Genomic DNA, 24,826 nt, shown 5'->3' on the forward strand with positions numbered 1-24,826 from the left:
TTTAATTAATTATCCTACTTATTGCAAATATTAGCCACCGACATAATGTCCCCCTGGCCAAATAACTCACCTCCACAAATCGCACTAAAATAACTTTCAAGGCACTTTTTTTAATATGTAAAGCTTAAAAAACACCCTGTGTTTCAATTCAAACAGATTTATTACAAAACATTCGTAAAAGATGCATTACTAAACTTTGGGCGGGTGAGTTATACAGCGAGAGTGACCTTACATAGGTGGCTAATCTTTGCGATATGTTGTATAATTAACTAAACTTCCGTAATTAACTGTCTAATTAGCAAAACTAATTATACGGTTTCAATTAGAAACATGCTAAGCATAATTGAAAACCACTATACCACTGAACTTTAGAACGACTTGAAGTTCGTGGGAAACTGAGGGGGGGGGGGGAGCACCAAAGTGCCCCCCCCTCCCCAGTCGGCGCAAAGCTAGCAGTGGCAACACGCGGTTGATTAGATTGTCATCGCGTTCAGCGTCCCGGAGTTTCTCAGGAGCTTAAGTCGTTCTAAAATTGACTGATATAGTGGTCTTCGGATAGGCTGAGCATGTTTGTAATTCAAACGATATGATGATTTTACTATATAAAAATGTAATTAAGGTAGTTTAGTTAATTTTTCGACTTATCGCAAAAATTAGCCACCCACATATTATCCCCCTGGCCGTATAACTCACCTGCACAAACTGTATTATTGCATCTTTTACAAATTTCTGTAGAAAATCTGTTTGAATTAAAATGAAACACCTGGTATATATAAGTACGCGAACGTAAGTTACAGGAATGTTTTTTTCTTATCTTGTTGCTGCTGCGTTGGCTCAGACTACGATTGTGTGCGCCATAATTATGTATAATGAACCAACTAAAATACCGGAGGCTCCTAGTTACGAGTGCAAAATTTAAAATATGTGCGGGTATATGTTAAAACAAACAAGGTAAATAAATTTTTTATTTCAATGAAAAATCCCTTTTATTTTGTTTTACCCAGAACACGCTTATTAGTAAGCATTAATATTTATTATAAATCACGATATTGAATTGTTGCATAACATTCCACGATTTGTTTACACGATTTTATATGTTGTTAAAAACACCTCAGCGAGTATTACTAGATTGCTTAAATCGCCAGAAGTACCATAATTAAAGTTCAAACAGGACTATAATCAGCATGCACATGTGCAACAAATATGTGTTGCGGAAAATGCTTTGATACCTGAGTTAATAAAACGAGCGATCATTATTTTAAAACTAGGCAAAGGCCACGGACACAATCAAAGGCGTGGTTCATAATCAACCTTGAAAAAAAACATTCTCGTCTTTATTTTTATCCCTGTTAGCATTATTACCTACGTGACAGCGAAAACCTGACGCCGTCCATCGGCAGACAAAACAGTGGAAAGGGAAGCGCGCGGCGTCGGAAAGAGGAGAGTAATGGAAAGTACAAAGGGCAAGAGGTAGGTGACGTCACGGGGTGGAAGCCAATGCGCGCGTGAGAAAGCGCTGAACAGCGAATGTAGCATCAGGTAGCGGATACCGCTGCTAAGCATACAAAGCGGGCGCACAAGACAGGGACGGAAGCAGCGCCTATAGCTCGGCTGGCCGAAACGCGAAGCAAGAAGGGGCAAGCCGACGCGGATCTGTGTGCGACAAAGGCTGGGACGAGGTGAACTCGGCGAGACCGCTTGGCCGAAAAAAAAATAAGGAAGATCCATTGGTGGATCCTTAGGGAATGCGTTAGCATGACCCTTGACAAAGTGACAAACGTCCACCTTTGGGAAACACTAGCACTGACCCCGTAACAAAGCCAAAATGGCGGAGCAAAAAATAGAATCAAAAGGGAAAGCCAAAAGAGAAAAGTGAAGGGGTCAGCGTTAGCGTCTCCCGAAGGGAAACCTATGTGGTGGTCCCCAAGGGTCATGCTAACGTATTTTCTAAGAATCCACAAATAAATATTCCTTGAATTACCATTTGTCACACACCTAAGTTCCAGACGAGAAGAAGCCTTTGTTCGCTCCCGCTGCTCCTCTTCTAAACTCCGTCTCATTTTAAGATGGACTTAGCGTGGAAGCTAGGGTCCACCAGGTGCAATCAAGAGCCAGATTAAAACCGCGTGCTATATTTAAACACAGAACAGTGTCTTTTGGTTTTCCTTAGAAGTGTCGTCCACTGAACATCAAGTAGACTTGTACGGTACAACTAATCAAACGACTTGTACTCGATAAATCGTTAGAGTAGGTGCGTAATCATTTTGTCACTCTTATTAGGTAGTAATCAGCAACAATTTGTTTCGCTTTGGAAGTGATAAAATTCCTTTAACCGTTACAATCTTTAAAGGGGTAGAGAGGAGGAAAGCCGTCCGACCGTTGCAAGCAACCGAAAGTTGAAATATATTCAACTCAGAATGCGGCTAGCCTTCTGAGTTGAATATATTTAAACAAAAAATGCTAACCGAACAGTTCTTTCAAGCCGCATCAAACGACTTGTAAGAACCGTGCAGTATACGGGAGCAGTCGCAACCCTCAACACGGTTTATTTTAGAGCGTGCTTAATGTTTCGTTCTCTTGTCGGGAACATCTTAAGCAGACTTGTACGGTACTTATCATGAGAAGTATAATTACTCGTAAATGATTACTTCTTGAAGTAATTTAGTATTCGTTGAATTACTTTTCTATGAAGTAATTACAATAGTACTTTCGTTGCAATTATATACTTGTATTCATTTCTTCTTTTCGGTCATTGCTCCCCCTCTCCCTTTTTTTTTTGGTTTCCGAGTATGAATTAAAACTTCTGCGATATGTCCACATTATCTGCTTCGAACTCTTGAGAGGAAAGAATAAAGCAATTGTTACCCAGCTGTACGCAAAGGTGTCCGGTTCTCCAGGAGTCACTTTGTAAAGTGGTTTACTGGGTTTTCTAGCTGGAACTGCAAAGTCGGAATTCTCGATAAAAGCCTTTCAGTGCTAAGGTTGATGGTTGATGTAGCATCTGGGCCTTTAGTCACGGTCCAAACAGTCCACCCTTTCGAAACCTAAATCTGGCACTAAGCTCCCCCTACCCTGGTCCCCCCTCCCCCTCTTTTTTCAAGATAACCAAAAAACCAAGATAATAGTCATAGGTCAGGGGTGACGTCGAACGTAATTTCCTTGTCAAGTGTACGAGAAAGGGCCCGGATTCCACAAGACAACCATTTCACGATTCCAAGTTTCGGGTGTTTTCTCTGTGTAAACTCGCGTGGGCTACACTTAAAAAAATGTCATATCTGGACTTATATTTAAAAAAAATGCACATGCATATATAAGGAATTGGGCATATATGGCCCGATATACATTGTCAGGCCGTATCTAAACGGATAAAGCCGTATCTAGCCGATTCCTTATATACCCATATTTGCCCAATTTCTTATATACAATATATGGACTGCTTTATATGATCCCGTGTTTGGGCCTGGCAAATAAGGTACCCAACATTTATATATCAATTTTCATGCGATGCTATAGGCACAATCGAGTGTGCAGATTCCTTCGAGCAACGAAGCTAAATTTTGTTTTGCTTCATTGAGCCACGGTGATGTAGATTGTGCTCCCCAAGCATGCTTTTGAACCCCCGTTGTGACATAGCTTTCTGCCTAAAGTGTGCACAACGCAGCTTTTCCCCACCCCCTTATTTATTCGGTCTTGGTTGCCCAACTTTCCTCCCAAGGAATCATTGAAACAGGATTGCCTACAATAAGTGGTAGATTGTGAAGATGAGTAGTTGGTAATGCGGTGATTCTATTCTAATAAAAGAGAGTTTTAGGGAACCGTTTTTGCACATTCGATAGAGCACGGTAGGCCGTCCCGTACGAACTGCGCATGCGCTACCACAGAAGACTCCCTTGTGGGCAGTTCGTACCGGAGGGCCTATCGTAGCGTCTCGGATGAGCAAAGACGGTTTCCTAAAACTCTCCAATATACGGTATGAGAGGCCCGTCTTCAAACTGGAAGAAAAATCTATCGTTTTGGAAGTATGAACTAATCGGAGAAAAGTAACGGTTACTTTTCAAGTAATGACCGTTCACATTTTCTCTTAAATATCAAGCGATACAACGGAATACTTTTTAATTGATGGTACTTGTAATTGTAATTTGTATCTGTTTCCAATAACGTGTAAACGATCGATATGAAACAACTGTACAAATGAGAAACATTACCAAGAGCCCCGTGGCTTACTGTAAACATCAACTGGTGTCAGGCTTCTTCTATTCCAAAACAAAGCATACCCTTACGAAAATGGCCTATCTGGACTTAACTAAAAACATATGGTTGTATAAAAAATTTGCCATACCTAGCCATATCAAGCACATCAGATTATATAAGGCTTATCTAGCCAGATATGCCCAATGTTTTATATATCCATATCTGAGTCTGCCAAATGAGGGTATATGTGCCTTCCATATAAGGACAGATATGTCCCAATCAAATAAGGCAACCTTTCTATATATTGTTTTCTGCAAATAACTACCAAAAGTGACTTCTCATCTGTATAAGAAAAATACCAATTGGATATTAAGCATGTACCAACTTTTATTATTTTTACACGAGCTGCGCTTTATTCGACTCCTGATTTCGCTCAACTTTATTCCCAGGGAAAGCAGGATTATCGACATTCGCATAACGAATGTCGATGAAATGTAAATGTCGGCGAAGCGTGTGTCCATAAAACGTGTATCCACGAGCAAGTAGCCGTGAAACATGTCATCATGAAACGCAGGGAGAATAAAAAAAATCAGTATCCTACCGGCAGTTGTGACATGATTTCAGAATTTCAGAGAAATTACTCTCCCGGCTGCCAGGAGATAGGGACGGCCTAATTCTACAGGTAATCTGGAAGTTTACCTTTAGAAAAATGATCAACTGTCGCGAATTACGTTGCAGCGCACCCATTGACGAGACGGGACTTGAAGTTATAATCCGAGATATATTTCGACACGGCAACGGCAGAACCACCACTCAAACACCAAAACGAGAAGGAAGGTGTCCGTGAAGATTCAACACGATGTAGCACAAGCTGTCAATTGTACAACCGAACACTAAACGCATCACAAAAAAGGAATGAAAGCCGTTTACAACTCCCTGTAACGCCGAATTAGAGTGCAGCTCTTCAGGAGGAGGAGGGCAAGGTACGGAGAGGGGGCTAAATTTCCCCGCTAAATTTAGCGGAGAAATTTTTCCGCCAAATTTGGGAGGGAAATGTTTCCGCTAAATTGGTCGGGGAAATTTTTCCGCTAGAACGGGGAATTTTTTCCGCTAAATTTAGCGGGGAAACTTTTCCGCTAAATATAGTGGGGACAGTGATCTGCTAAGTTTAGCGGGGAAAACTTTCCGCTAGATTTAGCGGGGAAAATTTTCTGCTATGTCTAGCAAAGAAAATTTTTTGCTAAATTTAGCGGGTCAAATTTTCCGTTAGATTAAGCCTGGAAGATTTAGCGCGGAAACCTTTCCGTTGAATTTGGCAGGGAAACGTTTCCCCTAGATTTAGCGGGAACAATTTTCCGCTAGATTTAGTGGGGAAAGTTTTCCGCTAAATTTAGCGGGGAAGTTTTCCGCTAGAATTAGCGGGAAAATGTTCCGATAGATTTAGCGGGAAACTTTTTCCGCTATATTTAGCGGGGAAATTTTTCCGCTAAATTACCCGGGGAAGTTTTTCTGCTAAATTTAGCGGGAAATATTTCCGGCTAAATTAAGCGGGGAATATTTTCCGCTAAATTTAGCGGGGAAATTTGCCCATCATGCACCGCGCGGTGACGCCGACGCCGACGCCGCTCAAGCCGGAAACGGGCGCCTAAGAGCTGCGCTCTAAAACTTCTTGTGCTTCTTTGAAGAAATCACGTGTTGCCGATATACATGTAGGACTTTTAGAATTTTCTGCAGTAGCAGAAATCCGCAGCAGCCACGCAGGGCGCAACACACGCCAAACTAAGTCTGGCAGAACGCATTCCGAGATTGCCAATGGCTAATGTGTCATCCCTCACACGCTATCAGCTTAGGGAGAGAGAGAAAAGGAAAGAAGGAAAGGCCAAGACGGGAGTGCACACACAAAAGGCTCATCGGCTTATCTCCTGGGGCCTCCCAACAATGACCACAACGAGAGGATTTGTCACTTGTACCCAAGGTTGATAGTGCAATCAATGCTATGTGTGACATTGGGCTTGAGGCAGTTGCCATGTTTTGCCTGATCAGTTATCCCCAGCTTTTAGACTGTAGGCACGTAATCCTAACCGGAGACACGATTGGCCTAAAACACGCATAACGTCTACCCTGCGGTCAAGACCGAGTGAACAGGACAACTCTCTGAAGTCCAGCTTTTGAACTTCCAAAGAACCTGTTCAGCCCAAAATATAATTTTAAATGAAAAACGATGCGCGACTATTTTTGGCGCACGATGCCCACGGATAATTATATACATACATATATTGACTAATAAATTAGACATGATGTGTACACTGTTAGGTTCGTGCTTTTAAGCTTCCATTTTGTTCACGAAAGAGTCACACGTAAAAGATACCACGGACAACACACGATAAATCGCCGACGCTCGCAAACGGAAGGTTTCGATGCTGCGCGAGCGGTTTTCGAAAGATCCTGCGTAGGGTACTCCGGGCGAAACGGCTTCGCAATCGTTCAAAGAGAAAAGGATTAACGACGACGAAGTAGCGTCTTGCATCTTCAGTAAGTTAACGGTTCGTGTCTCCCCGTTAAATTTAGCGGGGAAGCATGAACAAAATTAGTTTCACTTCTAGATTTGCGGGAAAATTGACGTCACGTGACATATGCACATATTCAATTTCCCGCTATATTTAGCGGGGCGGTTACACTGATGCGGATGGCGACGCCGACACCGCCTAACGCGGAAACGAGGAGCTGCGTTCTAAATTCCATTATTTGATTAACTCGCTTTCCGATCTTATACACTTCGTAATATTGTTGCACGTCAAACATACAACCAAATTTCATTTGTCTTTCAATCTTCAAAATGAGCAATTGAATAATTGGTCCAAATATCTGGAATAACTTCACTTTGAGGGTGTTAACAATAGTTAACCAATTACATGAGACTTATGCAATATTGATAAATCAACTAGTATCTTCGCGAGTCGATACAACTTTTTGCTTGCACGACCGAAACGGGCCCTAATATTATTATCAGGAGATATACTTTTACCCATATATGTCGTGAACGGGCTATAGACCATTTCATTTAGCGCTCTCTGGGCGGCAGACGTATCTAACGTTACTGTCTTGGTCCTCAGGCAAATCAAGCTGGAATCATCTCATCCGAGCTGCGCTGTCATCGCAGCCGCACCAGAATTCCACAAGGGACGATGACAAGCTATCATCAACAACAGAGCAACACGCCATCGTAGGACGGCAACGGCCCATATAGGCCAGCAACAAGCAAGGAACAAGCGCAGTCCAGCGAAGGGCGCCAGACGTATCTAACGTTACTGTCTTGGTCCTCAGGCAAATCAATCTGGAATCATCTCCTCCGAGCTGCGCTGTCATCGCAGCCGCACCAGAATGCCACAAGGGACGATGACAAGCTATTATCAACAACAGAGCAACACGCCATCGTAGGGCGGCAACGGCCCATATAGGCCAGCAACAAGCGGGGAACAAGCGCAGTCCAGCGAAGGGCGCCAGACGTATCTAACGTTACTGTCTTGGTCCTCAGGCAAATCAAGCTGGAATCATCTCATCCGAGCTGCGCTGTCATCGCAGCCGCACCAGAATTCGACAAGGGACGATGACAAGCTATCATCAACAACAGAGCAACACGCCATCGTAGGGCGGCAACGGCCCATATAGGCCAGCAACAAGCGGGGAACAAGCGCAGTCCAGCGAAGGGCGCCAGACGTATCTAACGTTACTGTCTTGGTCCTCAGGCAAATCAAGCTGGAATCATTTCATCCGAGCTGCGCTGTCATCGCAGCCGCACCAGAATTCCACAAGGGACGATGACAAGCTATCATCAACAACAGAGCAACACGCCATCGTAGGGCGGCAACGGCCCATATAGGCCAGCAACAAGCGGGGAACAAGCGCAGTCCAGCGAAGGGCGCCAGACGTATCCAACGTTACTGTCTTGGTCCTCAGGCAAATCAAGCTGGAATCATCTCATCCGAGCTGCGCTGTCATCGCAGCCGCACCAGAATTCGACAAGGGACGAGGGCAAGCTATCATCAACAACAGAGCAACACGCCATCGTAGGGCGGCAACGGCCCATATAGGCCAGCAACAAGCGGGGAACAAGCGCAGTCCAGCGAAGGGCGCCAGACGTATCTAACGTTACTGTCTTGGTCCTCAGGCAAATCAAACTGGAATCATCTCATCCGAGCTGTGCTGTCATCGCAGCCGCACCAGAATTCCACAAGGGACGATGACAAGCTATCATCAACAACCGAGCAACACGCCATCGTAGGGCGGCAACGGCCCATATTGGGCAGGAGATCGAACTATAGGGGGCGCTCTGACCCGTTTGTTTTCCCCACGCTTGGTGTTTACTCAACACAAGGCCTGTGCACATGCCGACAGGCCTTATGGGCATGGCCATGTCATCTTCCACAATAGAGCGCGGGGCGCAGTTTAATGTAAAAAAATACTAACAATCGACGAAGCGACGTTAAGTGCCGGATCTATCCTCAGAGAATGCGAGCTTGACCCACTTCGGCTTTTGTGCTGAGCTGGGATCGTGCATATTGCATTGTTCATGCAGGCCGTTGTGGAAACAAAACAGCCCCTCCTCCCCCTCGCCGGAGAACACGAACTCCAGCCGAACGCTGACGCCGCGTTCGGTTATGTCGGCCGAACGCTGCGTCATTGTATTTGTTGTCCCCATCCGTGTAGTTGTTAGGTTAACCGCTTGGGGCGTCACGGTCTGTCCTCCTCCCCAATAGGCCAGCAACAAGCGGGGAACAAGCGCAGTCCAGCGAAGGGCGCCAGACGTATCTAACGTTACTGTCTTGGTCCTCAGGCAAATCAAGCTGGAATCATCTCATCCGAGCTGCGCTGTCATCGCAGCCGCACCAGAATTCGACAAGGGACGATGACAAGCTATCATCAACAACAGAGCACCACGCCATCGTAGGGCGGCAACAGCCCATATAGGCCAGCAACAAGCGGGGAACAAGCGCAGTCCAGCGAAGGGCCCCAGACGTATCTAACGTTACTGTCTTGGTCCTCAGGTGGGTCCAAAAGCGTTTTTTTTGTTCTTGGCCTACGTTCCGCTGGACTGCCTAGTTCCGCCTTGACTTGTACGGTTTTCGTACTGTGCTGAAACATGTCTGCCGCAGAGGAGCCTAAGGAATGTTTAGCCTGCTTGAAACAAATTGCACCAAAGAGCCAATCATTGCAATGTTACGAGTGCAAAAATTCTTACCACGTGGGTAATTGCGCAGGGGTAAAAAAAGCGAAACTCAAAAACATGGAACACGCAGAGCTGTTGTCTTGGCAGTGCCTAACTTGTACAAGACATAAACAACGACAATCCGCGCAAAAAGGCGGTCAGGTAGCAGTATCACCTCAAAGAACTGTGGAACGAAATGAAGCAGCTATAGCAATACAGTTAGCAGAAACAAACCAGAAGCTGACGGAAGTATTAGCTAGAGTCGAAAACATTGAAAGAAAACTAAATCTACAATCTGTAAAACATGACACAATGATCCAAAAACTGGATAAACAAGAAAAGACTACCGAAACGATAGAGAGCACTACCATCATGCTCTCGAGTCAGTATGATGAATTAACAAAAAAGATAGATTCCTTGACACATGTCACCAACGACCTAAAAAAAAAGAACAGGCCAGATCGAAAAACTTGCTGACGAAAGAGACGCAAGAATACAGGAGCTAGAATGGGCTGTGGAAAAGGCAGAACAGTACTCACGACGAAATAACATCGAAATTCACGGAATTGCTCAGAGTGATCAAGAAGATATTTCAATAATCGTAAAAAATATAGCAGCAAAGCTCTCCTTATCTATACCGCAGCCTGAAAAGATTGAGTCAATGCACAGACTGAGGGCTAGGGAGGGTAAGATACCTCCTATTATCGTAAGATTCAATGACAGTTCAGAAAGAGACCAATGGATGACGAAGCGCACTGCGCTAAAGAATGAACGGGTCTATATTAATGAAAACCTCACGAAACTGCAACGATGGCTGTTTTGGAAAGCGAAAGAATGTGCGAGAGAAAGAGAGTACACATACGTCTGGATGAGAAACGGAAAAATATTGGTCAGGCAAAGGGAAGGGGCGGCTGCAATCCGTGTTGACAGTGAGAGTGATTTAAATAGACTACGATAACATGATGGCCTCTTTTGATACCTTTAACGACTGGGAGACACAAACGGAATATATGATAGCGGATGAAGGAAATGGAAGTAGAATCCTTTAAGTTATTCATATTAATGTCCGAAGCCTGAAAAAACACTGGGATGAATTGAATATTTACATAAAGGATTCACTAGAGCATACCGGTATAATAATCCTCACGGAAATAAACGTCGAAGCAAATGAGCCCTTACCATTTAGCTTAGATGGGTTTAATGCGATATCTGTACGCCGAAATGGAAGAAGAGGGGGAGGAATACTTATATTCATTAGAAACACTTGGCTGTACGAACGCATTGAAGTGTCCCTGCATCAGGCAGAGGTTATGGCGATAAATATGAACAAAAGCGACCTATCGTTTACTTTATGCGCGGTATACAGGCCACCGAGTGGTAATATAAGTGAATTTAACGTCGAATTGATGAAACTTTTAACCATGTTTAACAATAATGGCCATATTATATTAGCAGGAGACTTCAACATCGACGTTATGTGTCCTAGTAGAAGCGGAGTCACGGAATACCTCGACATACTGTACAGTTATGGATTACAAAACCTCATTGATGCTTACACTAGAGAAGAATACCTGGCAGAAAAAATGACAAAAACGTGCATTGATCACATAATAGTGCGAACGAGCAATTTCAAGTTTCTTGCAGGAATCATTAAACAAAAAGTAGCCGATCACTTTTTCGTCACTCTAAAAATAGTGGGCAATCAAAATTTCGATAGGAAGCGGCAGGAACATAAACATATACTGGACAACTGGAAGGTAGACCACAATATAAAAAAATCAACTGGGACGCTCTGTTAAACCTAGACCACATCTCTCTATACAAAGCAGTAGTCAAAAAGTTCAGGAACATATATGACGGGTCTATGAAAAGAGTTAAACTTGAACAGAGAAAGCCGGGGAACAACTGGATGGACCAAGAAATACTAGAACTAAGCTCCGAAAAATGTACGCTGTGGAATAGATGTAAACAAAATCCAGATGATAGGATATTAAAAGAAGAGTTTAGAAAAGCACGAAATGCGTTGACGGCAAAAATTCGGTTGGCAAAAAAGAAATTCCATTCAATGCAATCAAAACAGTGCGGACAAAATCTCAGGAAAACTTGGGACGTTGTGAATCAAATAATTGGAAAGCCTCCAAAAGACAGCGTAGATGATTTCATACAGGAAAACTTTGGTGAACACACCATTAATAAATTAAGCAATGAATTTAATAGGGCATTCGTTAAAGAGGTTCAAGACTTACGTGACCAATCAAAGAACGCTGCAGCAGGCCCTAAACTAAGGAGAAGCCAACAGAACTCGGCGTTTTTGTCTCAAATGTCAGAATCAGATCTAAAAGATATACTTGAGAAAATGTCGACGACGAAACCGGCGGGTTATGATCAAATAAGAATTCGGGACATACGACTTAACTCTGACAGCTTAAAAAAAGTTTTGCTTGCAATATTAAAAGGAATTTTCGATACAGGAACTATTCCTAATGAAATGAAAGTTTCCATCATTAGACCAATACACAAAAAAAGGAAACAAAAAAGAAGTAATCAATTATCAACCAATTGCTTTGTTATCTGCGATTTCACAAATAATGGAAAAGTTTGTCTTTAAACATATGACATCGTTCTGTGAGAAGTTTTCGTTGATAAATAATTGCCAGTGCGGCTTCCGGCGCGGGAAAAGTACGACACTGCTGCTTGAGGACATAACAGAGTTTATTAATGGTAAACTAGATAATAATGAAATAGTACTTGGACTCTTCTTAGATCTGACAAAAGCCTATGACACAATAGATTATGAAATATTGCTAAACAAATTAGAAAAACTGGGTTTCCGGGGACCGTTCCAAAAATTCTTCAAAGACTACTTTTACAACAGGGCACAAAGAGTCAAGATCGGGAATAATGTGAGTGACGCAGCATATCCCACCTGGGGCATTCCTCAGGGTTCGGTTTTAGGACCAATGCTATTCAACATCTACGTGAATGACTTAGGTGCCCTACCTCTGAAATCCAAACTTAACCAGTACGCAGATGACACCGCTCTTGTTCTCGCAGATAAAAATTACGACAGTGATCTCAACATTTTCCAGGAAGACTTAAAAGACGTTATGACATGGTTCTCTAAAAATAAGATTTTTGTAAATAAAAAGAAAACATGTTTAATGTGCTTCCGCACTCACCAAAGGCGAATTAACTCTGATAAGCCTTTATTCCTGCATTCATGTGAATGCGTACACTGCTCTTGCCTACCGCTACCTTATGCAAGAGATACGAAATATTTAGGTCTTTACTTCGACGAACATTTATCATGGGACTCCCACATAGACTACTTGTTAAAAAAACTACGAACAGTATCGGGATACCTATAAAAACTACGAAGCAGCGCGGATATCAACCTAAGAAGGACTGTTTACCAGATGCTAGGGGAATCGAAAATTCGGTATGGAATAACAACCTATGGATCCTGCTCAAGCTTTAAGAAGAAAAAAATAAATAATATACAAAAAAGAATGCTAAAGAACATAACGTACGGCACACGGTATGAAGACCTTACGCTCGAAGAGCAGCTAGATCATCTGGATTTATTGTCAATGGATAACCTGCGGAAGTTTGTCATCCTTACAAAACATTACTTCACACATGATTTCAAGCTGAAGTCGAACAAGCAAAAACAACTGAGACACACAGAAAGCCTCCATATTCCAAGAGTATATACGAATTATGGATTGCGACAACGGAAGTATTATGTTCCCAAATATTTTAATGACATCCCGGACAATCTATTAACGTTGCAATCCATATAGTCGGTAAAAAAAGAAATGAAGAAATTGTGCAAACACACCAAGGACAGCTAGAGTGTAAACCTTTGCAAATTTTAATGTACTGGTGGGTAAGCATGTGATTACCTTTATATAAACAAAACCACCACGTGAAACCTCACCGGGACGGATCATAACATAACTAAAGATGTACTCGATGGTAGAGTTATGTCATTTTGTTTGCAGGGTCAGAGTCGACTTGTTGTTCGTTATTCTATGCTAATGGATTCGGATTGGTACATTTGTTGAACTTTGATGCTTTTGGGTTGTTGATGCCTTGTTTTTTTTTGGATTTTCGCTTGTATTCATAATAACATAACGAAAATATATACGCGATGTTCTGAGAAATGTTGCCTTGTTCTACAACGTCGGAGTAGTCCTGTTTGTTATTCTCGGTTAAATGCTTTTTGTATGATACATTGGTGGAAATTTGATGACTTGATGGTTGTTGTTGCCTCGTTGTATTTCAATGGATTGTATTTTTTTTTTGGACTGCCCGTTTTTTACACAGAAGCACGCAAGTGCTTTAGTGAAACGGAATACATTGTATGAATTTATGAAACCTGCAATAAAAATATTATTATTATTATTATTATTATTATTATTATTATTGGACAGCAACGCCCTCTCCATACATCCGGGAAACTCAGCGGGTTCGGCGGAGTCAAACGAGAGAGAGGGCACGCGCACGACTCCGCTAGCAGATAAAAAAACGGGAGGTTGCCATTCTCCACTTTGGGCTGTGTCGGCGGGCTGTACGGAACATCAAACTCTTGCTAGTGGCTGCCGTTGTGGAGTGGTTTGCGTTCTTAGAATAATTATGGCTACTCCAAAAACAGCCTAGAGCTCTCTGTTGTTTTACTTCGGTAAATGATCAACTGACATATCTTTTTTCCTTTACTTAAATAGCAGTTCAGTCAGCCGGCAGTACTACCCTCAACTACTGCGTGTATTCCGGCAGGAGAGCACGTTTTTATTTAATATTTCAGACATCCACTCATGGTCGCTAAAGGCCTACACCAGTACGAACTTTGTATAGTAAAAAAGGTAGAGCCACCGGATTCACTTTTTGCCAGAGAGACCGGCCAGCCTAACACAGTTTTCCCTATTTTTTTTATTTGCACGCAGATAACAGCGCTATTGGACTCTGTTAGTCTTTTTTTATCTAGCATATTAATACACGATAACTGTCATACCAAAACCTGCGCATCTGCGCTTGAAATTCCCAAAATGACAGGATTTTAAACAGAGTTTGTACGCCAGCCGGATGCTAGGTAGTGCCCACTCGGCGGAGCAGACGACGTACGGGCGAGAGGGGGAGGGCATTTTTTTCTCTGTATACCCTCTCTGCTATGACCCTAATGGAACGGTCTATATGAGCAGTATTTGAACTTTTGTACAGTGACATACGGCCGTATTTGCACGCGTATATGGCGATATATGGCTGTATTTGCCCATTTATATGGCGATATGTGGCCGTATTTGCTCCCATATATGGCGGTATATGGCCATATTCCACTCCTTATACTATCATAAATGGCCATATATCAAATATATCAGGGATATATCTGACATTTTCGTACGGGTATTCATTTCTGTCAAGGTACGGGGATCGGTACGTCCTACAAACTGGAAAAAATGTTCAAAATATCTTCATTAAAGCTCCACGTAGAAAGTTCACGGACCTCTGATGACATTTCACTGTTTTATTACTTTTCAACTGCCCGCACCTGTGGTGGCCGTTTTCAAATCAAGGCGACGAAATTTGGTGCAGAAATATGTTTTGGCGAGAGATATTTGAGACATCCTTTATCGGTGGTGGGGGTGGAGCAGGGAAGGACGCGTGCCAATAACCTTCCTGCTCCAGCAACTATCCTGCCGAAGGCTAAGTTCGATTGCTTCCGACACAGCTTAAATCAGTTATCACTCTCCGCTTCTCCAGTGATAATTAACATAAGCCTTTCCTTTCCAATTTATTTATTAGGCTTCTCTTGTCTTTTCCCCCTCAACAATTTTATTATTTTCAAAACTAGGGTTGTATCAACACCTAAGGTTTCAATGTATGCGATTTCGTGACACCTAAATATTCTCTCTAGTTTAAAGTACATGTCTCCTTATTCGTCCAGTTCTTGTTTATACCTTCTTTGTAGCCTTATAACCATGCATCAGATTTGCACACGTTACTGAATGAAAGTAACCGATTACAACTACAATTGCTTCACTGAAAAAGTAACCGATTACAATTACAATTAGAGCTTTAAAAAGTAATCGAAAAATTACTCTATAGTAATCGATTACTTTGCACGTTACTTTTCATTCAACTTTTTTAATTACGGTAGCATTCTGCTTAGAATCTCGTGCTAAGCTCTGAAAACGAAAAAAAAAAGAGAAAGCCTTGACCGTCTTTGCTTAGAGCTGAGTGAGTCATGCGAACACACCCAATCCCTCTCGTGAAAACAATAAATATTAAAATAAAAAGAGCGTTGTTTATACACAAAAGGCTGGACAAAATCATTTTTCATACCCAAAAGTAGTCTCCGGTGTACCAAAAAAAAATGTAACCAGGAAACGAAGCATAGTGAAAAGGTCTACTAATCCTCGAATTCCGTGCTTAGTGGTTTCGAAAACAAAATTGACCGTTGCCCAGAGTTGAGTGACTCCACACATCCTAATCGCTCCCCCCCTTCCCCCCTTCCCCGCCCCCCTCCGAAACAAAAAAAGAAATGGAGAAAAATTGTACTGGGTAATTTTGTAATCGATTACAGCAAAAAAGTTATTCAATTACAAGGATCGTTACTCCTTAATGGAAGTAATTGAAGCGCTACAAAATTACAGTAAAAAGTAATCGATTACAAGTAATCCATTTCTTGTAACGCGTTACGTACAAGTCTGCCATGCATGCACAACTCCAGCAGAGAAAGCGAGAGAAAAGCATTTCAGCCTTCCCACTCTGGTGAAAAAGGAAGAGCAGCGGATTTCTAGCTTCTGTTCTCGGCGGTGGCTTTCCAGGCGAGCGATCTGCTCATTTCTTGCAAGGTAAGCTGAAGCGCTCGACGGAGTGGAACTTTAGACGATAGCGGCCTTGCGGCGGTTGCGGAACCATTGGAGCTGCTGCGCGCATCGCCGCTCGTTCCGTTTCCGCTCTTCTTCCTCCGAAGAATTGTTGCCGCCAACTATGAACGACGGCATGCAGCAACAAGTTGTCTGGTTGCCGAGGCTGGAAATGTTGCCGCGATCTATAAGCAACGGCGGCAAGCAGACAACCGGCAAACACAACACTCTGGACAGCTACCACCATCTACAAACGACGGCGGCAACCAGAGTGTTGTGTCGACCACGGGTGTCGACATTTTTTTGGTACCGGACACGGTCCCGGGGAAACTAACCCTTAAAAGCACCGCTGTAATGGTGAAGAGCGGGTAGAAACGAAGAATATGAAAGCCGGACAAGCAATGACACTCTAGGGCGCCACAGAGGAGTTTCATGGTCGGACACACACTTACAAGAACTAAAAGAAAACTTCATTTTAATTTTGACTCAGAGAAACTGACTTTGAAATTAGTAACCGATTATGATGTCTAAGAATGCAACGTCAGCTGTATGTACTTTTAAAAAACAAGCTATGCTGTTTTCCTCAAATATTTACACTAAATGTTGTTAGTTCAATTTAAGCTGAATACCGGAATAATTGGACACTGGAGTGAAACTCGAGAATAGCATTCCAACGCCAATTCAGTTGATATATAATTTATTAGTCCGGCATAGACAAATTGTTGTTGTTATCGCAATTACTACAAAAAGAGTCGTTTCACGTGTATTTTGGCACTACCCACCTAAGTCACTCGAATTCATTATGTAGTAGAAAAACGACACGCATATTAAAAGGTTAGGTGAGATCGTGAGTGCCGCTTATATAAACCATGACAAAAAAAAATGAACTCAACAATTTGAGTGATAAGTACCTGCATAAACCCCTGCAGCAGAGCACCCATGAAAGTTAGTTTGACACATACCGACGTTTTAGGCGAGCATTAGCGTACTTGCTATCGTTACCAGTATGCGATCCTGGAGTCAAGATTTATTTTTCGGTAGCACTGTTTAATATCACGGTGAAATCAAATGTTTAATTACCACTCTGCGTTACCGCCCTTGATTCGGCATTGCAGTTGCTTTAATGCCATCAATATTCTAAAATCAAATTGCTAAAAGTTTCAGTTTAACCCATACCTATTCAGATACAAAGAGTTAAATTGGGTCAGATTTTACTTCCCGCAATAGCAGAGTGCATGGAGCTGAATGCACCCTACCCATTTCTTTAATTTACCCGAGACTGGGGCGAGAAAACTAAGAAGCATCAACGCAAAACGGGAAGCAAAACAGGGAAGAGAAAGGCAAAATGACAGGAAGACATTGCCTGGAACACAGCTAAAAGGTTTATTCAGTTCACTCTCGTATATACCCCCACTCCCAAGGTCGCCAGCCCCCACACACACAGCCTCCGCTTCCCAGGGACATAGACACCGCGAACACTCACACACACACAAAAAAGAAACAAATAATATAGGCGACACACCTATTTTCCACAAAACAAAAACAAAAAAAGCCAAAAAATATTTTTCGGGGACACACTTATCTCCCAAAGGGGCGTGGAAAAGGGGGGACTTGAACAAAGAGACATACACCAGATCACCTTGCTGATGCCTAAACCGGATTCAGACTGACACCCACTGTCTCTTTACCTCGTCTACCTGTTTGAAACAAACAACAACGAAAACTTAAACTCGCAGGAAAGCCCTGGATGTGTCACTAAGCTGAAGTGACGCCTGGCTTATACAATTTTTCATCGTTTTAATTCGGACTGTCTCCCTTACTACCCTTTTCTTGCCATTGGTTTTCTTGTTTATGACTTCTGTTTCTGACCAGTGAATCCTACAATTTTTGCACTCCCGAGCATGTCTCGTTATTTCTGAATTCGGAGCTTTGATTTTGACATTCCGCTTGTGCTCTGGTAATCTGTCGTTTAAACATCTGGAAGTTTGACCCACGTATTTGAAGCTACACTCCAGAGGGATTTCATACACTACCCCACTCTCACATCAAACAGACTATTCTCTATGTGCTTCTTGGCACCCTTTCTTCTCTGTTAGAAAGGGGGTGGGGTTGTTGAACTTAAAATCCGTCCCAAACATAACATCGACTCCAAACTTCTTCGCACATGCCTTTACATTATGCGATATTTTATGAAAATAGGGCATAACTGCGCATTTTTTCTTAGGTGCTTCATCCCCTCGCACTATTTTTCTTGACATAAAAGCCATTTACCTGTTGATGTAACCTTCCTTGTACCCAGCTCTACATAGTCTTTCAAACTTCCCTTTCACTGCTAGATAATGGACGCAACACCTGTTCAATGCGTTGTTGAACAGTGACCTTACTACTCCCGAGTGGCAACTTGTTCTTGGAAAAACAGGTTTTAAACTGTTTCCCATATTCCAAACATAGACCTTCCCCTACATGAATCAGTAAGTCAAAAAACTGCAAAACATCTTTCTCCGGTTGGTCTACAGTGAAACGCAGTTCAGCAGCCGACTTTCTGATCAAACTTTCCACCATTTCCGCTACTCCGTTCAGAAACGAACACACTACAATGTCATTGACATACCATTTTACCACATAGCTCCCCGAGGGCATTCCTTTCAGACCAATAACCACTGCGGAGTCCAATGAATTCAAATATATCTCTGCAAATATCGGTGCTACAGCCGAACCTATACACACCCTTCTTTTTGAATATACAGCTTGTCCCCATATTTTACAATTGTAGAGAGTAGATAAAAATCCAAAATTCTATAAAAAGAAACTGTCTACAGAGATTCCCGATCCTGATTGAAACTTCACTAAGTTGAGTTCCACTGCCTCCTTCACTCTCTTCATTAGTCTATTCCTCTCCAACGAATAGTATAAATCATTAACATCCATAGATAAAGCCCAGCCCTGTTCGGCTTTATCTATGGATTTTTTTTTGTGTGTGCGAGTGTGTTCGCGGTGTCTATGTCCCTGGGGAGGGGAAGCTGTGTGTGCGGGGGCTGGAGACCTTGGGAGTGGGGGTATATAGGAGAGTGAACTGAATAAAACTTTTAGCCATGTTCGAGACGTTGTCTTCCAATCACTTTGCCTTTCGCTTCCACGTTTTGATGCTTCTTAGTTTTCTCGCCCCAGTCTCGGGTAATTTAAAGAAATGGTAATGTTACACCAGCTCGTCTGCGCTCTCCCTGGTATCTCACCCTATCCATATTTGTACGTTTTCATTTTCGGTAACGAAGTTCTAAATCGGAAGTTTTAGAGGGCCGATCAAGCTCAGGAGCCTCGTAAGCCGAACCATGTAGGTCGCTTACTCCATAGCCGCTAAAGGATCTTTGGAAAAACAAATGGCAACCGGTGCCAGGAATTTAACCCAGGTCACCGGATTGAAAGCCGAATGGAGTTCTGACTGAGCTGCGGGCCCAGCACGCAGGAACGGGAGGAGCAAGAGCAGGAGCAGGTGGTGCGAAAAGGTGCGTGGAGCGGAGAGGGAGCAGTGCAAAAAAATAGAGTAGCAGAAACAGGTGGCGTAGAAAGAGCGCGCGGAAAAAGGAGGGGAAAGAGCCGGAATATGCGCTTCCCCTCTCTTGCCGACCCAGAAAATACAGCGCAACGACTTTGTATCTGGATGGTGCTCAAGGGAAGCCGCGCAGCGCTACGAAAAGACCCTGGGGAGACGTAATCTGCTTTCACACAAAACCCCACCCTAAGTGCCATCTGAGCTAAAAACGGCACCCGCACCGTCGCTCAACGAATAAGGGTTAAGGCCCGTTCACACTCTTGCAACCGAGTGCGACCGAGAGAGACCAAACCGGTTTTTAAGCCTCTTGCGATCTCTTAGGACCAGCTCCGCTCAGTGCATCCGGTCCCAAGAAGTCTTTCTCGGTCGTACTCGGTTGCAAGAGTGTGAACGCGCCTTTATCCGGAACTACACACCACCAAAACCAAGAGCACCACCCACACCATAGAGCTACCAAATTTAAACGGGTTCGATTAAATGACCAAATGAAAAGCTATTTTTTCATATAAAGTAATGATTAAGGCTATTTAGTTACCTCTGTAGCGGAGCGTATACAACACAAGTACACAACCTCGCTCTCACCCAAGCTCGCTCCTGCAATTTGCAGCCCGAGAACATGCTACACACACCATAAAAAGATGTGCACAAGCCGAGTCAGTATAGCCAGAGTTATCCCATAATGACCGCATTAGAAAGAAGCGATCGAATTATTAGCGAGAGCACAAAGCGACTGTGGCTTCATGAAAACGACACATTTAGAGTAACGAGAAAGTAACGCCTTACGCTCAAGCTGAGGTAACGCGTTCCTTTTGAATCACAGGAACGAGAAATACTTAGCTACTCTTCGAGTGAGTAACGAGTAATGGTATTAAGTTACTTCATTTTAGTAATGGACTACATGTCTGACCCTATCATGCTAAAGGAAACACTTACCGCTTTCCTTGACGAGGCTATTTTTCTTCGATGAGGGCTGGTAAGGGCAGCGACATAGAAAATCAAAGTTCCCAGTAAGCAGACGGCAACTGCCCACGGCGTTACACCCGACAGTACGGACCGGAATTCCTTTCTCCAGATACTATCCATTTCCTTTTGTGAGTGAAAGAAGCGGTCAGCGGCGCCGGTCTTCCTAAGTCAAGGGAACCTTATGTCCAGACCCAGTAGGTCTGGACATACGCGTCGATAGAACCTACTAAGGATGAAACAACAATTTGAGAGAAAGGAGGAGCCATCACGTGGCTTAAAGGAACGAAATGTTCAGTTGCGTTCGCGAGTAAGATCCACCGTGCGGAATTTATTACCTGCATATGTCGTTTAGCTTTTTTTTCTCCCTCGGCAGTTTTTCCCCCCATTTTTGTATTTCTTCCTTGTTTGTAACAGAGAAGGCAATATTTTCGCGGAACGCCTTTTATTACGGATACAAGGTTAATACCTCCGTTACTGTGTAAGTGTAGCTAGAGATTCCCCCCCTCCACCCCCCCCCCCCCCCCGACCCTCACTCCTCCGCCCTCGGCACGTTTGATGTGCGTCGTACTTCCAAGGTCTACGAACGTGCTTGCCATATGGGAATTGAGGCGTAGTTTTCATTTCTGAAACACTAAAAGATTGTCGACAAAGGTTGCACTAGTAGAACTCGACATAGCGGCTGCACCTTGTCGTAGCTCGCATATAGGGTTAAAAAATGAAAGCCAATGTTTGACCCGGATGCGCTACGGTGGCTGTTTTAAATTTATCGAATGTCTGGCTTATCGAAGTTATTGGTTGCGCATATAATGAAACTATTTATCAACTTGTAAACTATAGTCACAGATAACTTTAAAAACGCAGGTTATTGTTCGTTATTCCTACCTTTTCCTTCGCGATTCGTCCTTCGGCATTCTTATCGACTGTTGCCGCATTTTCGCTAGCTTCAGTGCGACAGTAAGATGCCTAGGGCTCGCCCCCCCCCCCTCCCCCCCCCCCCCCCCCCCCCACACACACACTAGTCATTTCTTAAACTTTCAGCGACTATAATATAGATAAGGTTCTTCGTTTTCGGGCTTTCTACGTAAAAATCGGGCGTTATTTTTCAGGCTGATGATCCGGGAGAAATCGGGTCTTTCTGAAGCCATTAAGAACTCGGGTTTTGTCGGCTTTTATTTATGAAGGGAAGGTACCTGAAATGTGTTATTTACAAAAACAACAGCCAATAAAGTATATTATATCGCAATGATGCTCGATCTTATAGTTTATTTTCACCTTCTGACTTATTCTGCAGCGAATATATGTGGAGGTAACGTAAATCGAAGATGTTTGTTACCATCAACCAACCGACCGAGCAATCAGTTTGAAAGAGATCCAGAATTATTCTTATTTTCCATATAGTCAGCTGATTTCAAGACCGGTTTTCGGGGAGAAATCACCCTTAAAGGCAACTGCGCTTCATTTTTGGTTTTGAAAAAACAGTGCAGTCCTCTTCAGTATCGCCTAGGAAGACCACACGTGAAATGTTACGGCGCAGTTCTGTCTAAACGTTTCTTAAACGGTTCGGCAAACTTTGCAACTCGCCAAGTTGCCGAAATCGGCTGACTTGAGCGGGCGAATTCAGGCGCAACCAACTGCGCAGTCAAGGCTAAGGCATGGGTGGAGCCAACATTGATCTAAACGTCATTATCATGGCCCCCTTTTGCTTGTTTTCACTTCTCCTTGTGAGCGTAGCGCATGACGTCAGCAATGTTGTCTCTCGGCGCTCAGCGGTGTCCACGTGACATGGTGTAACGCGCCTGCGCAGCGCCTTTCTTGGGAGCCGTCCGGCCGCCCGCCGTGGTCCTGCCGTTACCGCCGTCTTCCGCGTCACAACCGCCGTCGGCGTCTCACCGATTGTAATTATTGTCTCGGAGTTTCGTCCACACTACGGACACCACGTGCGCAGACTTATGCCGCAGTTGTGCCGACGTCGTCGAATGCCGTAGAACCAAAACGAGGCGAAGAGTGCGGTGCAGACGACACTCGCGCCTGCTACACGCCCGCCTCCCGCCCGTCGTTGGGCTGAGGATCACGTGACATCTCGTACCACGTGATGGCCATGTACTTGGCGACCCGAGGCCAATGTTGCCGGGCGGAGCCGAACTTTCGGTTTCGATTTACGCTCGTGTTTAAATTTAGATTTAAAAATATATATCCCATTTTTCGCGAAGCAAACGACGCGGTGTGTTTTACTAGGGATTTTTATTCGAAATCAATCATTATCCCGAAATCTTCGGAATTGAGCGGAGTTGCCCTTTAAGCCGATTTTCATAAAAACAATTCGGGGTGCGAAAATTAGGTAATATCAGGTTTTACCCGAAAACGAAGAATCCTAAATATAAAGCGTCACAAATATTGAGGCTAGCTCTAAAATGGGCCGTACAAAACGGCGCCCGCAATTTGTAATCTGAACTTCTCGTGAAGCGTGCGTTTCATAGGTGGGTTTTACCTTGTAAAATTAGAAAGCATAGCTCCATTAGTGTAAAAAAATAGCGTAAAAAACTTCAGCGACACAGACGACCGAGTCGAGTGGCGGAGAGCGTTTGGCGCACATATTGATAGATGATGTCGGGAGCGGCATCGGGAAGTGTAGTCATCGACTGAAACACTCCTTGGCAAACTCGCCCTTGAAACCCGGACCGCTCGCGTCCACCGAACACCGAGACAGATCTGGATACGATTACAGTGTCGCCTTTTAGCGGCGAGTCAAAACAAGAAAGTTGCTTTATAAGCAGGTCACAGGTGTTTTTTTTTCAATGTAGCAACCAGATAGTTTGCAATAAAACAAGCACTGTATTTTTAACAGGAAGAGTGCATTGAATTGCAGAACCTATGCAGATTTATCACATGTCTAAGAAAAGTGTATGAAAACGTGTCCAATATATGTTTCGAACTATGACATCTCACAACCCAAGAAACCAGCACCTGACAATTTAAGAATGCCGTTACTTTTATACTTGTTTGGCTATTCCGGTCCCGTTACTGTTGCATTAGGTGTCTCTAAGGGTAGTGTACTCGGGCCTCTTTTGTTTCTAATATATATCAATGACCTACCATTATAAATTAAGTCGACAATGAGACTTTTCGCTGATGCTTGAGTTATTTACCGGAAAAATAATACACTTATAATGATCACAATATTATTCAAGACGATTTAGATACGCTGCCATCATGGTCTTCCCTTTCGCAGATGAACATTAACACTCGTAAATGCAAACAAATGCCCGTAACTAAATCCTCCACTAAAACACTAACCCAGTACTCATTACTTCACTACCACTAGAACAGTCAATGTCGTACAAGTATTTGGGCGTGTATTTTACACACTCATTATCATAGATTGAGCAAATAACTAATAGCCCGCTAAAAACACTTGGTTTCATTGGATGAACATTATATCTAGCCTCCCATTGAAACAAAACTACTTGCATACAAAACATTTATCCTCCCAACATTAGAATATGCTAGCATAATTTGGAAACCACACCTAAGTTACCTAATCCCGAGGCTCGAATCTTCAGAACAAAGCAGCCGGATATATATGCAGTGATTATTCGTCCGAAACTATAGTGTCTCCGCTTTAAAAGCTAGCATAAGTATTTTTGATCTAAAAAGGAAACGAAAAAATAGCCCGATAGTGTTTTTTTTTCAACATGCATATTACTCAGATTCCAAAGTTCAATCTACTTACTGCTGAGCTGCCAATTTTATATCATCCATATTAGACAATTCCTGCAAGATTGAACCATTTCAGTGCCATATACTAACACTCTCCTCTTTTCTTCCTTAGTATTTTGCACTACTGACTGGAACAACCTACCTGACCATATTGTAACTGAGCAATATCCCATTAAAAAAAATGCATACATTTTTTGTAACTGAACCTAAACTTGAAAATCGGCATCATAACAATAGCACGCTCTTACGCGTTTTTTGTTTCATTTTTATTTGTTCATGTTGTTTTTATGTTCAATTACTCTTTTGTATTTTATTTTTGAATCCCCCCAG

This window comes from Ixodes scapularis, unplaced genomic scaffold, assembly GCF_016920785.2.
Source record: "Ixodes scapularis isolate PalLabHiFi unplaced genomic scaffold, ASM1692078v2 PGA_scaffold3__209_contigs__length_174095766, whole genome shotgun sequence".
NCBI lineage: Eukaryota > Metazoa > Arthropoda > Arachnida > Ixodida > Ixodidae > Ixodes > Ixodes scapularis.